Source organism: Phyllobates terribilis, unplaced genomic scaffold (genome assembly GCF_046119375.1).
Source record: "Phyllobates terribilis strain yellow unplaced genomic scaffold, ASM4611937v1 Scaffold_3__8_contigs__length_932513732, whole genome shotgun sequence".
Taxonomy (NCBI): Eukaryota; Metazoa; Chordata; class Amphibia; order Anura; family Dendrobatidae; genus Phyllobates; species Phyllobates terribilis.
This window is the reverse complement of record NW_027362763.1, coordinates 357334552-357349683: the sequence shown is the minus strand read 5'-3', so window position 1 is coordinate 357349683 and position 15132 is coordinate 357334552. Positions and strand designations below refer to the sequence as shown.

At 50.1% G+C, this 15132-nt stretch overlaps 1 protein-coding gene across 3 annotated transcripts in view; it reads right to left on the bottom strand.

Moving 5' to 3' along the window:
* The window catches only part of LOC141259389 (cytochrome P450 2J2-like), a 263707-nt gene that overhangs the window by 191595 nt on the left and 56980 nt on the right, over window positions 1-15132 (bottom strand). The gene's annotated exons all lie outside the window — the stretch shown is intronic.

Here is a 15132-nt window from a genome sequence, read left to right as displayed (position 1 = left end):
CTAAGAATGGATTTATTTAAATGCCACGCATACACCTGATTGTTGGTGAAATCTGTGGTGTCATGTACAAATTTGTTTTATTTTTGGCGGTGGCTATGATTTTTTGTAGTTTGTCAAAATTTTGCAGGATTTTATCTTTAGAGATGGTAAATTCCGGCAAGGTTTTACTACTTAAGGAAGTCTGAATCGCATTACTGTCAAAATTCTTATTCTAATGGTGATTTGTAAAGAAAGATTTATTTTCAACGATACCCAATATAAATCACATACAATTGGTTAGTCACTATATTGACGACCTCCGGCTTGTGTGGTCGGGCACACAACAGGAGATCTTCGGTTTCATTTCATATATCAATGACAATCCGTTCAACCTGAAATTCACATATGTGCACAATGACGCTCAAATTAACTTTTCAGATATCACTCTAAAAGGAGGTAAACGTGGTGGTAATGTGGCACCCCTGAGGGTTCAGTCGCCACAGAGGTACTGCACCTCACCCAGAGGTGTGGTGCCTTCTTCTCTCAGGTAAGGAGGGAGTGCTGCCCGGGACCCCAACACCCACATTCAACACTACACTGCTCCAGGCCGGTTGGAAGGGCAAGATGCATTGTGTCTCTGCTGAGCTCTGTCCCTGGATGGAGTGGGGGTAACCAAAGAGAGGGGGAACCAGTAGTGGGTGTGGGTGGAGGATGTAGAGTAGGGGAGGTATATAAAAGGAAGCCATCTTAGGGTGGCAGGACAGTGAGGACAGTCAGTCAATGAGTAGTAAGGAGAGGAGGGGAGCAGAGTCTCTTCAGGAGCTCTGCTCCACAAGTGGGGCCTAGTGATAGAGGCCCAGGAGGGGAGCAGAGGAGAAAGGCTCCGGTACAGAAGGGATCCCAGGGGGTACGGTGAGTGCAGGATGGCACCCGTACGCCCCGAATCTGCCAGGTGTCTCAGGGATCAGGCCGCAAGAAGGGAACCAGTTCCTGGACCAGCCGTGTTACTCCAGGTCTCGGCTGGAAAACCGAAGGCTTCTGCACTTCCATGGTGCAGTTGCCACAACCTCACTCTAGTCACCGTGAAAAGCATCAAGTAGGTCCGGGAACTCCAGGTTGCCCAGAAGGGACTTCAGAGCACCCAATCGGGACTGTGTGTGGGGGAGCGCAGGGCAGGAGGGAGAAGACCCAGTGCGTGAAGTCAGTCAAGGAAAGGAACATATGAAAGGGGATCCCGTTAAGTGCTTCTAATCTACCTGAAGGAGTGCTGAACCCCTGCCTGGCAGATGCAGTGCGACGCGGAGGCTGACACCCATACAGTGTACCTGAGAAACTTGAACAAGAACTGTGAGTAAAACTCAGATGACTGTACTGCACTGCCTCCGTCAGTTATTTCTGCTGCGCCATCTCTCCTGCACTGCAAGCCCCAGCATCACCACCATCTGCACCTACACTGCCCCGGGGGTCCGCTCCACCTGTGGGGAGCAGAAACATCCCAGCTGCCATCTCAACACCCCCGGAGGTCTGCAGCAGCGCCGGTAACCATTACCGGAAACCACAGGTGGCGTCACGAGACAAACTGTATACTAAAACCCCTTTTTAAAGAGAGACCCAGAGTACGGGCCCGGGAGCCAACTGCCGTGACATGCTAAGCAAGGTAAAAAGGCCTGGGTACCGAGTCCCCAATATCTCCCCCTGGGTGACACATCTCTCTTTCCTGGCATCACGAACAGGATTTCGTGCCTGTTATCACCGGGTACTGTGCGCTTAGAGACTGAGTTTTATACTGAATGTGGCGCCCGCCCCAGAAGAACGGGTGCCATTATGTGCGAGCCAAATGACAGCAAGATATCGCCTCCCATCGTGGGCCGGGTCCCAGAATGGTGCCAAAAGCGCGGCCCACCCACTGCTGCAACTGTGGCCATAACCTTGGACCTGTCCATCGGTCTGGAGGAGATGCCCCCAGGTGTAGCCGACAGCAAACAGACCTGGGACCACCCCAGAAAGGGGAGAGGGAAGAACAAAACTGGGAGACGGGGTGTGGTCTGGGCCCATCTAGACAGATCGCACCTGGCAGGGAACATGGAAGGAAGAGAGACCGGAATCCCTGCCAGCGGCCTGCTACAACCGGAGGCGCCCCTCACCCTGGAGGGGTTAGTTGCCAGGCTGTCCCGGGAAGATTCAGAATTCCTCTACGCCGGGATGGAAGACCTGAACCAGAGGATAGAGAGGGCCCAGCAAGATGCCATCATAAGCTGGAAAAAGGAAATGGTGGAAAGGATGGCAAGCCGGCAGCAAACACCGCTACCAACTACAGGCAGCGCCCCAGCCTTGGTGGATCCGGACCAACGCCAGGAGGCAGGGTGCAGCGCAAGAGCAGCCGCGGGAGCAGGTAAGAGGAGTCTCCCTGTCCCAGGCGCTAGAGCTGCTGACCTGCTCCTGGGCCCCCTGGTGGAACCGCTGATCCCGGGCGCTACTGACACCGGCCCGCTCCTAACACCCCAGCAAGGCCCTCTGCCCCCGGGAGTGGAAGACGCGGACGCATTCCGGACCCTCCTCCCAGGACATCTGTACCTGGGCGTGCCCGCCCTAAATGTCCTTCAGGTCCCGGAACAGTCACCTCCAGGCACCAGCGACACCGGCCTGCTCCTGGGCCCCTTACGGGAATCACCTCCCCCGACACTTGAATGGGTGTGTAGACGCCATCCCTGGGATTGGTCCGCGGAGGTGGAGGACCAGCGGCCCCCACTCCTACCAGCTCCCCTGCCATCTCCCAAGGTGAGGAGGATCAATTTGAGTGGGACAACTCTGGGGGAGACCTCATGGGGTTTCCCCAGGAAACGAAAGCAGAGGTAGTCCACAGGAGAGAACACTGCAGGAGGGAGCTGGAGCAGCTAGAGAGGGAGCGGCACATCCGACTGGTGTGTTGGGAGAAGCTGGAGGCCCGCAACATCGAGGAGAAGGCCCGGGCCTGCAAAGACAGGAGGGGCAGCCTACGGTCCCCGTGCCGAAGGGACCGTAGTGAAGTTCAACCTGGAGGGAGGTTGGGGCTTCATCCTGGACCCGCAGTCCGAGACAGATCTTTTTGTAAACCGGAGGGACGTGGAGTCCCACCTTAAAGAAGATCACCCGGACCAGAATCTGTACCCAGGTGATTACGTCAACTACACCAGACACAGAGGCGAAAGGGGCTGGTATGCCCTGAATGCCCACCGAGTGGAGAAAAGGAGCAGCTCCTCACCCTACAGCGCTGAAGACCCGTATGGGCAAGCCTACAGTGGACAAGAGCTTCCCCCGAGGGAGCACCACTACTGAGGACAGTAGCTGGAACTGTGGACTGTAAAGTTGCCCGGAAGGGTATATCAGGTATGCTGCAAGTCAAAAAAAAAAAAAGTTATGAGTGTTTTTTCTATAATTACCCGGAAGGGTACAAGGAACTGACAGGCTGAGGACTGTGAGCAGCCAAGACCTGATCTTGTAAATAGTTGCACTTCCTAAAGTGCCCCTTATTGGTTTTATATCTGTACAACAAAGACCTCAGAATAAAAACCCGTTTGGCGTGGCCAAAGACATGGTCCAACAACCGGATCACCTATGCCCTGCAGCCACGCCCAGGGCCTACGTTGAGGGTTTTCGGACGGGTCCCTCATACTCAAGTTTGCAACTTACTAAAGAAAATGGACACCTGGTTGCAGATCGTGCTGTAACCTGTTAAGGAACAGTTTATATGACAAATGTTTTGTCTGGAAAATGCTATTTAATAAGTCTTATAACGTTTTGATATAGTAACCTGAAACGTTCGAGAAAATGTGCCTCCCATAAAGGGAAGAAAAGATGTTATGCTTATGATCTTCTATGCGAATGCATTCTAAAAAAAATTTTGTATGTCTAAAATGCCGTGTTTTTGCTCAATTCCAGCCCGCGGACGTGCTGTGTTTTGCCAGGGGGGAGTGTGGCGCCCCTGAGGGTTCAGTTGCCACAGAGGTACTGCACCTCACCCAGCGGTGTGATGCCTCCTTCTCTCAGATAAGGACGGCGTGCTGCCCGGGACCCCAACACCCACATTCAACACTACACTGCTCCAGGCCGGCTGGAAGGGCAAGATGCATTGTGTCTCTGCCGAGTCCTGTCCCTGGATGGAGTGGGGGGAACCAAAGAGAGGGGGAACCAGTAGTGGGTGTGGGTGGAGGATGTAGAGTAGGGGAGCACAATTATAGGAGGTATATAAAGGGAAGCCATCTAAGGCTATGTGCCCACGATGCAGAAATGCTCAGGATTTTTTCCTGAGCGTTTCTGCATCTCCCTGGCAGAAAAAAAACGCATGCGTTTTCCTGCCAGGGACATACGGAAATGGAGCGTTATTTACGGACATTTCCGCATGTGGATTGACAAGCGCTTTCCAAGCGATTAGCATCACTTGGAAAGTGCTTGTGACAACTTCGTCACACTATATAAATCCATGCAAACAGCATGGATTTATATAGTGTGCCCCGAGAGAGTGGTAAAAAATCAAAAAATAAATATATACTTACCCTCCGATGGCCCGCGTTGGCTTGTTTCGCTCGGTCCCGGCTGCCGGCAGCAGTGAATTGAAAGACCTGCCGACGTCGGCATCGCGTGACCCGTCACATGACTCTGACGTCAGCGCAGGTCCTTCAATTCACTGCAAAGTGCCGGGAAGCAAGGAGGAGCGCTGCGCGGGCCGCCGGAAGGTAAATATACATTTATTTTTTATTTTATTCTTTTTTTTACAGATTTTTTAATGGTACCTGGGTGTGGATGAGACTCTCCTGTCATCTACACCCGGGTACCATCCGCACATTAGAACGCATGGAATGCGCATCTACATATACAGTGATGCGGAATCCATGCGGTCTAATGCAAGTCAATGGCGGCTAAGACGCAGCACTTCCGCTAAATAATTGGTAGTGCTGCGTTTTTTTCCGCAATGATAATCCGCAGCTGAAATTTCCACAGCATGTGCACAGCACATGCGGATTATCATTGGGGAACATTGCTGCCCTTCTACCATGCGTTTTTAATGCGTTTCCGCAGCTGCAAAAACGCATTAAAAATGCATCGTGGGCACACAGCCTTAGGGTGGCAGGACAGTGAGGACAGTCAGTCAGTGAGTAGTAAGGAGAGGAGGGGAGCAGAGTCTCTTCAGGAGCTCTGCTCCACAAGTGGGGCCTAGTGATAGAGGCCCAGGAGGGGAGCAGAGGAGAAAGGCTCTGGTACAGAAGGGATCCCAGGGGGTACAGTGAGTGCAGGACGGCACCCGTACGCCCCGAATCTGCCAGGTGTCTGAGGGATCAGGCCGCAAGAAGGGAACCAGTCCCTGAACCAGCCATGTTACTCCAGGTCTCGGCTGGAAAACCGGAGGCTTCTGCACTTCCATGGTGCAGTTGCCACAACCTCACACTAGTCACCATTGTGGCACCCCAGAGGGTCTGGTTGCCACAGTGGTATTGCTTGCCTCAAAAGAAGTAATGCCATGTCTGGAGGCAAGCAGAGGTTTCCGGGTCAGGAACATAACACATGCAACACTTCCTGGCTCTAGACCAGCAAGGGGAGGACCCACCCCTTGGCAACTGGATCTAGAGGCGGGGTTAGTTGAGCTTAGTGTTAGAAGTTGAGTTTAGGACATTGAAGAGATAGGAGCTAGGGACTGGAGCTGAGGATAGCTCGTCCTAGCTGGACTACACAAAGAACCGGACACCAGAGTCCAAGGCTGTGGGGCACTGCAGGCCCAGCAGCAAATACCGCAGGGCAGGAGATTGCAGGTCTCCTGGCCCCCATCAGACGCCCGGAGGCTCAGCAGCACAGAGGGACCAGTACCGCCATGGAGGAGCAAAGCATCCACAAGGCCCGCGCTACCAGCCATAAGGGTGAGCAACGCACATTACACTCAGGGACGTAAGAACGGCAGGTCTACAACTCCACCTGGCAAGGAGGACTCTATGCTTGCTTTCAGGCTGACCGGACTCTGTCCAGGCCTGTCTAAAGTGTCATCAGTAAAGACCCTGGAACTGCATCACACTGACTCCATGTTTATTATTGACTTCCTGCACAATAACCACCATCATCCACACACACTGCCCTGAAGCTACACTCTTCCTGTGGGGAGTTATACCACCCTTGCTGCCAAACCATCAGCTTCAGAGGACTGTTCCGCAGCGGCAGCCTCATTAGCCGTACTCCACAGGTGGCATAGTCAGACATTATAAAAACCTATACAAAATTGCCCTTGGATTGACCGCCCTGGGTCACGGACCGGGTCACCGCCACAGTGACTACAACCCCCAGCATCTACCGGCCCGGCACCGGGTACCCCACGGCCCAGGGGGCGTGTCAACTTGAAGGGCATCAAGTAGGTCCAGGAACTCCAGGTTGCCCAGAAGGGACTTCAGAGCGCCCGATCGGGAAAGTGCGTGGGGGAGCGCAGGGCAGGAGGAAGAAGACCCAGAGCGTGAAGTCGGTCAAGGAAAGGAACATAAGAAAGGGGGTCCCGTTAAGTGCTTCTAATCTACCTGAAGGAGTGCTGAACACAGTGAGACGCGGAGGCTGACACCCGTACAGTGTACCTGAGAAACTTGAACAAGAACTATGAGTAGTGTTGAGCATTCCCATACTGAAATATCGGGTATCGGACGATATTCGCGGTATCGGAATTCCGATACTTTTAGAATATCGTATACCGGAATCGGAAGTTCCCATAATGCAATGAGCCAGTTTCATTTTATTCAGCCAATGAGGATCCTAAGAAGTGTGGGCACATCCTGTTAGGCATGTAGGCATGTTGACTAATGGCATGGCTGTGATTGGCTGCTGAAATGATGTTATGATGCACTATAAAAGCCGCCGCCGCCATTTTGAGCTCACTCTGCTGTGAATTCAGTTAGGGATAGGACGCTGTTGTTCTGAGGGACAGGTTTAGCTACCTATTTGCTCTATTCTGCTTTACCCAAGCTACTTTATAAATCGCTGTGCCTTGCAGCGCTAGTGCACAGTTCTCTGTGCTGTTCACCGCTGTCTGCAAGGTCTCTGTGTGTGAGTGCAGCTCACGCTGTAGTGTGTGCTTCAGCCACGTCTGGTTGTAGTGCGCTCAGTGTGCGTCACTGCCTCATACATTGTCCTTTTTTGCTAATTGATAATTTTTCCTGATATCTCCTATTAGTGTGGTGGTTCCATCCGTATTCAGCTACATTGGTTCCAAACACACTATATAGGAGTAGATAGAGGAGGCTTTCTCCAGCATTGTGCCCTGCAGCCCCAGCCAGATTAGTATTAGCCTATTTTTTGTAGCCTCATCTATTGCATTGTAGGTTACCATCCTGCATTGTAATAGCTACAAAAAGTTTGTGATACTATCGGTATTACATCTTTGGGCACATCCAGTGTCTTTTTGTGACAAAAAAAACCTAAATAAAGTTCACCAAACACTCCACTTTACAGTTGTGTAGGCCACATTATCTCATATTAAAGTCTAGTCCACACTTTATAAAATTAGTGTTTCTTATACCTGTTAGCAGCTGTTCAGGAATAAGCACACTAAGCCCTTAGTAGATGAAGAAGGCAGGGAGTAAGGCATGTGGTCGTGGTCGTGGAGTTTCTGCAGGGAGAGGACGTGAGGATTCTGTGCCTGCAGGGAGAGGACGTGAGGATTCTGTGCCTGCAGGGAGAAGACGTGGGGATTCTGTGCCTGCTGCGGGCACCAGTGACTCAGCATCTCCCAGTTTTACCAGGGAACAGTCCTTTATGCGCAGCTTTGTAGGCGCTAGCTGTACCCCACTGCTGCGGGAGGACCAAATTGAAGCAGTTGTCTGATGGATGGCTGCTAACGCATCGACTTCAATTAGTTCCAGATCCTCTCAGGTCCTGAGCACTGAAGAGCACCCATCTGTCTCTTCACCTCCTGCCAAATTGCCCAGGCAGTCAGAGAGCACTGGACAGGAGCCATCTCTACTTCTGTTCTCTGAATCTCTTGACTTGGAAAGAGGGGGCCAGCCAAGCAGAATTCAAGAATTTGAAGAAGAGGTAGTATGCAGTGATGCGCAACCGTTTTGTCTCTCTGAATCTGAAGAGGCGGGTGGACCAGTGACTATGGTCAGCAGCACACCTCAGTACGCATCTGATGAGACTCAGGTGCCACTTTCTGGTGCGTACTGTGCTGTCGAGACTACCCAGGAGAAGCAGTTGTTTGAAGAGGGTGGTGTAGATGATGAGGTCCTTGACCCATCATGGCGTGAGGGACAGGAAGGTGGTGGGAGCAGCTCTGAGGAAGAGATTCCCCGAACGGCCCAAAAAGGAGGGAGAGGGAGGGGGCAGACTTGGTTGCCTGTAGCCTCCACTTCGCACCCATTAGGAGCATGGCTCTTCCAAAATCCAAAGCGGGCGCTCCCAAGACTTGCAGTGCCTGGTCCTTTTTTGACACAGTTGCAAATGACATTTGCTTTGTCAAATGCAAGCTGTGTAATCAGAAGGTGAAAAGAGGGAAAAGTGTCAGCAACCTCAATACCACAAATATGTGGAAACATGTGCGGACCAAGCACGTGGTGGAGTTACAAAAACACACTGAAGACCTAGGCCAACCTACAGCGCCACCTACCACCTCTTCAGCTCGTGTTGTAGCCTCTTCCTCCAGCTCACACACAGCTGGTTCGACTTCCTCACAGGATCGCCATGGAAGAATCTCTGGCACTGTTGTACAGAGACACAGTGTAATTCCACCCACAACACCACTTTCCCTGTCATCCTCACACTCCCAGGCCAGTCTACAGCCATCGTTAGCACAGGCATGGGAGAAAAGGCGCCCATACTCGGCAAACCACCCCCGAGCACAGGCTCTGAATGCTGGCATTGCTAAACTACTGGCCCTTGAAATGCTATCATTCAGGCTGGTGGAGACTGACACCTTCCGTAACTTTATGGCATTGGCAGTCCCACAATACAAAATGCCCAGCCGCTTTTATTTCAGCAGGCAAGCCGTCCCTGCCCTGCAACAGCATGTGGAGGGAAAAATTAAACATGCGCTACAAAACGCCGTCAGTAGCAAGGTCCACCTGACCACCGATGCGTGGACCAGTAAGCATGGACAGGGACGATATCTTTCCCTCACTGCCCATTGGGTAAATGTTGTGGAGCCGGGTACAGACCTTGAGAGTGGCGCTGTACGTGTTCTGCCAACTCCAAGGATTGCAGGAATCCAGTCTGTACACATTGACTTTTCCTCATACTCCAGTTCCTCTGAATCAGCGCTGCAGGAGCCGTCACGGTCTACCTCCACATCGACCCGTGAACGGTTACCTGTTATGATGACCGATATGAGCACAGCCGTGGCCAAACGTCAACAGGCCGTATTAAAATTAATTTCTTTGGGGAATTAAAGCCACACAGCGCAGGAGCTCTGGAATGCCATCAACCAGCAGAGCGACGTGTGGTTTGTGCCAGCGAATCTCCAGCCAGGCATGGCAGTGTGTGACAATGGCCGAAATCTGGTGGTAGCTCTGGGCCTAGGCAACCTCACTCACATCCCATGTCTGGCACATGTGCTCAACTTGGTCGTGCAGAGTTTTTGAGGGACTATCCGGATCTTGATGCACTTGCTTCACAAGGTCCGCATAGAGTGCGCTCACTTGCGGCGTTCCAGCAACGCAAGATCGCGCATTGCAGCTCTACAGCGCCGATTACGTCTTCCGGAACATCGCATCATATGTGACCTATCCACCAGGTGGAATTCAACGTTACATATGTTAGAGAGGTTGTGTGAGCAGCAGGCAGCAGCAATGGAGTACCAGCTGCAGCAGGCGCAAACAAGTCGCAGTGCACGCCGTTCACACTTCACCACCACTGAGTGGGCCTCTATGAAGGACATTTGCCACGTTTTGTGTGCCTTCGATTATTCCACGCGGATGGCGAGTGCAGATGATGCACTAGTCAGCATGACTATCCCCCTTATCTGCCTGCTTGAAAAAACACTGCAAGCACTAAGGGATGAGGTTTTGGAAGAGGTGGAGGATGAGGAGTCACAAATGCCATCTGCTTCTCTACAGTCTGCGCAACGTGGTTCCTCACAAACGCCTAGGCAGGGGACACTTTGTGAGGAGGATGAGGAGGAGTCAATGGAGGAGGAAGACAGGGTGGGGTGATGCAGAGCAGGCAGAGATCACTCCTCAAGCAGGGGACAGCGTTTCTTGTCCAGTTGGCAGTCTGCAGCACATGGTTGATTTCATGCTGCAGTGCCTGAGAAACGACCGCCGCATCGCCCACATTCTCAACACGGCTGATTATAGGGTGTCCACCCTCCTAGATCCTCGCTACCGGGACAACTTACAAAGCCTCATAACACCGTTGAACCGGGAGCGTAAAATGCGGGAGTACCAAGACGCACTGGTGCATTCCATCATGTTCTCCATTCCACCCGAGAGCAGTGCTGCTAGTGCTTTACAAAGCATCTCAGTGCGTCGAGGCAGTGGAGGAAGCTCGGCACAAAGAGGGAGCAGAAGCAGCGCCTCAGCACAAGGCAAGACTAGTATGGCCCAAATGTGGAAAAGTTTTGTGTCCCCGCCGTCACAAATGTCTACACCATCACAGACGGCTCCAGTCAGCAAGAGGCAACGTTTCCGTCAGATGGTGACAGACTACATGTCTTGTCCTCTCAGTGTACTCCCAGACGGCTCTTCCCCCTTCAAGTTTTGGGTCTGTAAGCTGGATACATGGCCAGAGCTTAGCCAGTATGCATTGGAGGTGCTAGCTTGCCCTGCTGCTAGTGTATTATCGGAACGCGTCTTTAGTGCCGCAGGTGGTGTACTAACAGACCGTCGCATGCGACTATCTTCCGATAACGTTGACCAGCTTACTTTTCTCAAAATGAACAAGGCCTAGATCTCGCATGAATTTGCCAGTCCTCTTCCAGAATAAATAATTGGTTGGCAACAGTATCCAGGTCTCCTGTTGTGTTTCTACCACCTGAACTGTAATCCCTGAGCTCCAACACCGCCAGTTGCTGCTCAGAAGTGCCGTCTGCACAGTCAACACTTGCTGCCGTGTTATTGGGGTTCAGTAACGTCAGCTGTTCCCCTGCTGTGCGTACGGCAATTTCTCCGGCTCTGTCCACATTCACACTACTACTGATTTTAAACTTGCTCCAATTAGGCCTCTGGCTCCACTCTGTTTTTAGTATTTACCCTGGGTTCCAGCACCGCCAGCTGTTTCCCAGCAGTGTCTTTGGCACGGGTACTCCCTCCTGCCCAGCCTGGTTCCAGTACGCCAGCTGTTTCCGGGTAGTGTCAACGTCACTTTGCCTCCAATGCGTTGTCCTGTCGTGTTGCAGTCGGGTTAGCCGACTCTATGGTGCCTGCAGTTTAGGGGACTCCTATGTGGACTGCGGGATCTGGCAATGAAGGCTGGTTCCATAGTGCAAATAGGACAAGCACCCCCTGTAGGACTGTGGGTTTCGGTAACTCAGGCCGGCAAGCGGCCTTGCAACTTTTTTTTTCATGGGTACCTTCTGCTACCCATCCGAGTTCCAGTACCGTCAGCTGGTTCTCGGCAGTGCCTTTGGCTTAGGTGCCTCCTTCTCGGTATCCAAGTTCCACCAACATCTGCTGGTCCTTGGTAGTGCTTTCTGGCACAGGTACCTCCTGCTTAGTAACCGAGTTCTAGTACCGTCAGCTGGTTCTCGGTAGTTCCATTGGCTCTTGTACCTTCTGCTACCCATCCGGGTTCCAGTACCATCTGCTGGTTCTCGGCATTGCCTTTGGCTTAGGTGCCTCCTTCTCGGTATCCAAGTTCCACCAACGTCTGCAGGTCCTTGGTAGTGCTTTCTGGCACAGGTACCTCCTGCTTAGTAACCGAGTTCCAGTACCGTCAGCTGGTCCTCGGTAGTTCCATTGGCTCTTGTACCTTCTGCTACCCATCCGGGTTCCAGTACCATCAGCTGGTTCTCGGCAGTTCCTCAGCCTTCTTGTACCTTCTGCTACATTTCCAAGTTCAAGCTTTTTGAAATGGTTCTTGGTAATCACTCTGGATCTCCTTGACGAGGACCCTGAAGACGGAAACCCTGAAGACCACCCCGAAGAAGACGAGGACCCCGAAGACGAGGACCCTGAAGACGAGGACCCCGAAGACCACCCCAAAGAAGACCAAGAAGATGACCCTGAAGAAGTTGACCAAGAGGACAAAGAAGAGAAGACAACCACCAAGATACAGAAGAACAAGAGACAGAAAACCAAGAAGCAGAAGTACAAGAAGCTGCAGAACAAAAAGCGGAAGAACATTAAGCATAAGACTAAAAATCAGAGCAAAATATATTATCTAAATTATAAGCAGAAGATAACTAAGCAGTGTATGGGGGTGAGTCCGTTCCTCCTCGTGGTGCCCCTGGAAAAGACCTGCTGCTGCAGGCCAAACTGAACGCGGACAAATCCTGTTGTAAATCTTTTGTGACGGGCAGAACAAAAGGTGTAATGTTCAAACTTTTATAGATAACTACAGGAATGCCTGTCACAAATAAGAATATTATGAAGAAGAAGAATATGAAGAAGATGAAGAAGAATAATAGTTGAATAAGAAGAATATGAAGAAGTAAAAAAAAAAGAATAATACGAAGAAGGTGAAGAAAAAGAAGATGAAGAAGGTGAAGAAGAAGTTGATGAAAAAGATGCTGATGCTGAGGATGATGAAGGAGAAAGTGTGGGAGAAGTAAAAAAGAAGGTGAAGAGCATGGAAGTAGTGAAACATAAATATCTGACAAAATATAAAAAAGCTTAACATAGTCAATATTTCCGTCAATATTTCCGTAACTCAGAAAGTCTTAAAAAAAATATTAATTCCAGCTATTCCATTTGATTGGGCTAAACCTCTATGCCTTTATTGTCTCCCCCACCTCCCCCAATACATTCTACATTATTCTTAGTTGTTTTCCTTCATGTAGAATTAACCTACAAGGAAAGAAAGGGTTTATTTTTATTCCGATATTTCTGTCCCATTGACTTGCATTGGGTTCCGGAATCGGAATCGGCGATATCCGATACCCCAAAAGTATCGGTCCGATCCAATCCGTTCCGATATTTCCCGATATCGGAAGGTATCGCTCAACACTAACTAGGAGTAAAACTCGGATGACTGCACTGCCTCCGTCAGTTATTCTGCTGCGCCATCTCTCCTGCACTGCAAGCCCCAGCATCACCACCATCTGCACCTACACTGCCCCGGGGGCCCGCTCCGCCTGTGGGGAGCAGAAACATCCCAGCTGCCATCTCATCACCCCCGGAGGTCTGCAGCATTGCCGGTAACCATTACCGGAAACCACAGGTGGCGTCACGAGACAAACTGTATACTAAAACCCCTTTTCAAAGAGAGACCCAGAGTACGGACCCGGGAGCCGACTGCCATGACATCCTAAGCAAGGTAAAAAGGCCCGGGTACCGAGTCCCCTATATCTCCCCCTGGGTGACAGTAATGTTGTTGTATCCCCATATCAAAAACCCTCTGACTGCAATTCTATTCGTCAAGCTGAATCATGTCCTACACTGCACATTATTAAAAAATATCCCTATAGGAGAACTAATCCGTATTAGGAGAAACTGTACTAAAACAGAGGACTTTACTAAGGAGGCTGATAAGGTGTTTTGTAGACTGAAAAACAGGGGTTATAGAGAGACATCTGAACAATGCCTTAAAGCAAATATCAGAAATCAAGCAATATGATTTATCAGAACACAATGATACGTTTACGGATAATCTGATCACCATTGAAAGCAGATTGGTGAATACTCATTTGAAAAGAATGAAAAAAAAATATGCAAAACGCTAACCACGCTAAAAAGGAATAATTTTATTACCTTCTCAACTCAATATAGGCGTCAGTATCATGATATTATTCATATAATGAAAAAATACCTACCCATTGTGTACCAAGATACTAAAGTAATATTTTACAATATACCGACATTATTAATGTTGCAAAAAGGCACCAACATTAGGGTCAATCTTATCCCCTAGTCTATTTCAACAAAATACTAGAAAATCCAGAGTTGTGGCTTTCATAAAAAAAACAACAAAAACAAAAACACGACATTTAAAGTGCTGTAACACCAAATGCGTCACTTGTGACCTTTGCGCACAAATCAAAAAAGTTTGTATCCTCATCTACAGGTCAGACATTTAACATCAAGCATTTTATTAATTGTAATACCACTGGTGTTAATTATCTCATAGACTGCACACGGTCATATCCCATATGTTGGGTGTACTATTGGCAACCTAAATATACGCATTAGGAGGCATATGTCGGATGCTACAAGCACTATGGCTTTAAATATCTCCGCAGTGTCACATTACTTTGCACAGGAAAAATAAAGGTAATTTGTCCTCATTCTTGTTCAAAGGTATTGAGAAGATTCATAAACCTAATAGGAAGGACAATTTCAAAAGGAAAATTTTAAACAGGGAATCCTTTCGGATTTTTATTTTAAATACTAGAACCCCAATAGGTCTCACTGTGAGGCAAAATCTGTTTTTGCAATATTAGTAGGTTTCTTTTGCTATAAATATTCCCTCCCTCCCCCCACATCCCGGGTGTTCTAATCATGCATTTTTTTGGTGCCATCTTCAACAGGTCTTCACAGGTGCACAAATTAAGGTGCACTTATTTAATTGGATCACATTTGGCATGTGATGTGTTTTTTTTAGCATATGTATTGTTATTAGAGATGAGCGAACCTTTTGATATTCGGGTTCGTCGACTTTACCCGAACATCAAAAAAGGTTCGTGTTAGGGCACCCGAACACAAACCTGAATGGGGCCCCGAACAACCATGGTTTCCCACGCTGTCATAAGCGTGACAGAGCAAGAAGTAGAGGCTTTGATCGGCAGTAACAATTACCGCCGGTCAGAGCGCTGCGGGATCACACTGTCAGATGTCAGCGTGATCCCGCAGCTGTGGCACGCGGTAAAAAGCTTACCGTGGGACACAGGCGATTGTTTTAGGAACGTGTAATGGTCCTGCCTTCTCTCTGCCCAGACTAGTCACGTGATCGCACGTGACTGACGTCATGCAGGTCCCCCTGCTCTGAGCGCGCCAAGTAAGCAGCGCATGACCGTGTCGGAGTCTCCGGCACCCTCTACACTCACCTCCTCCCCAGACATCA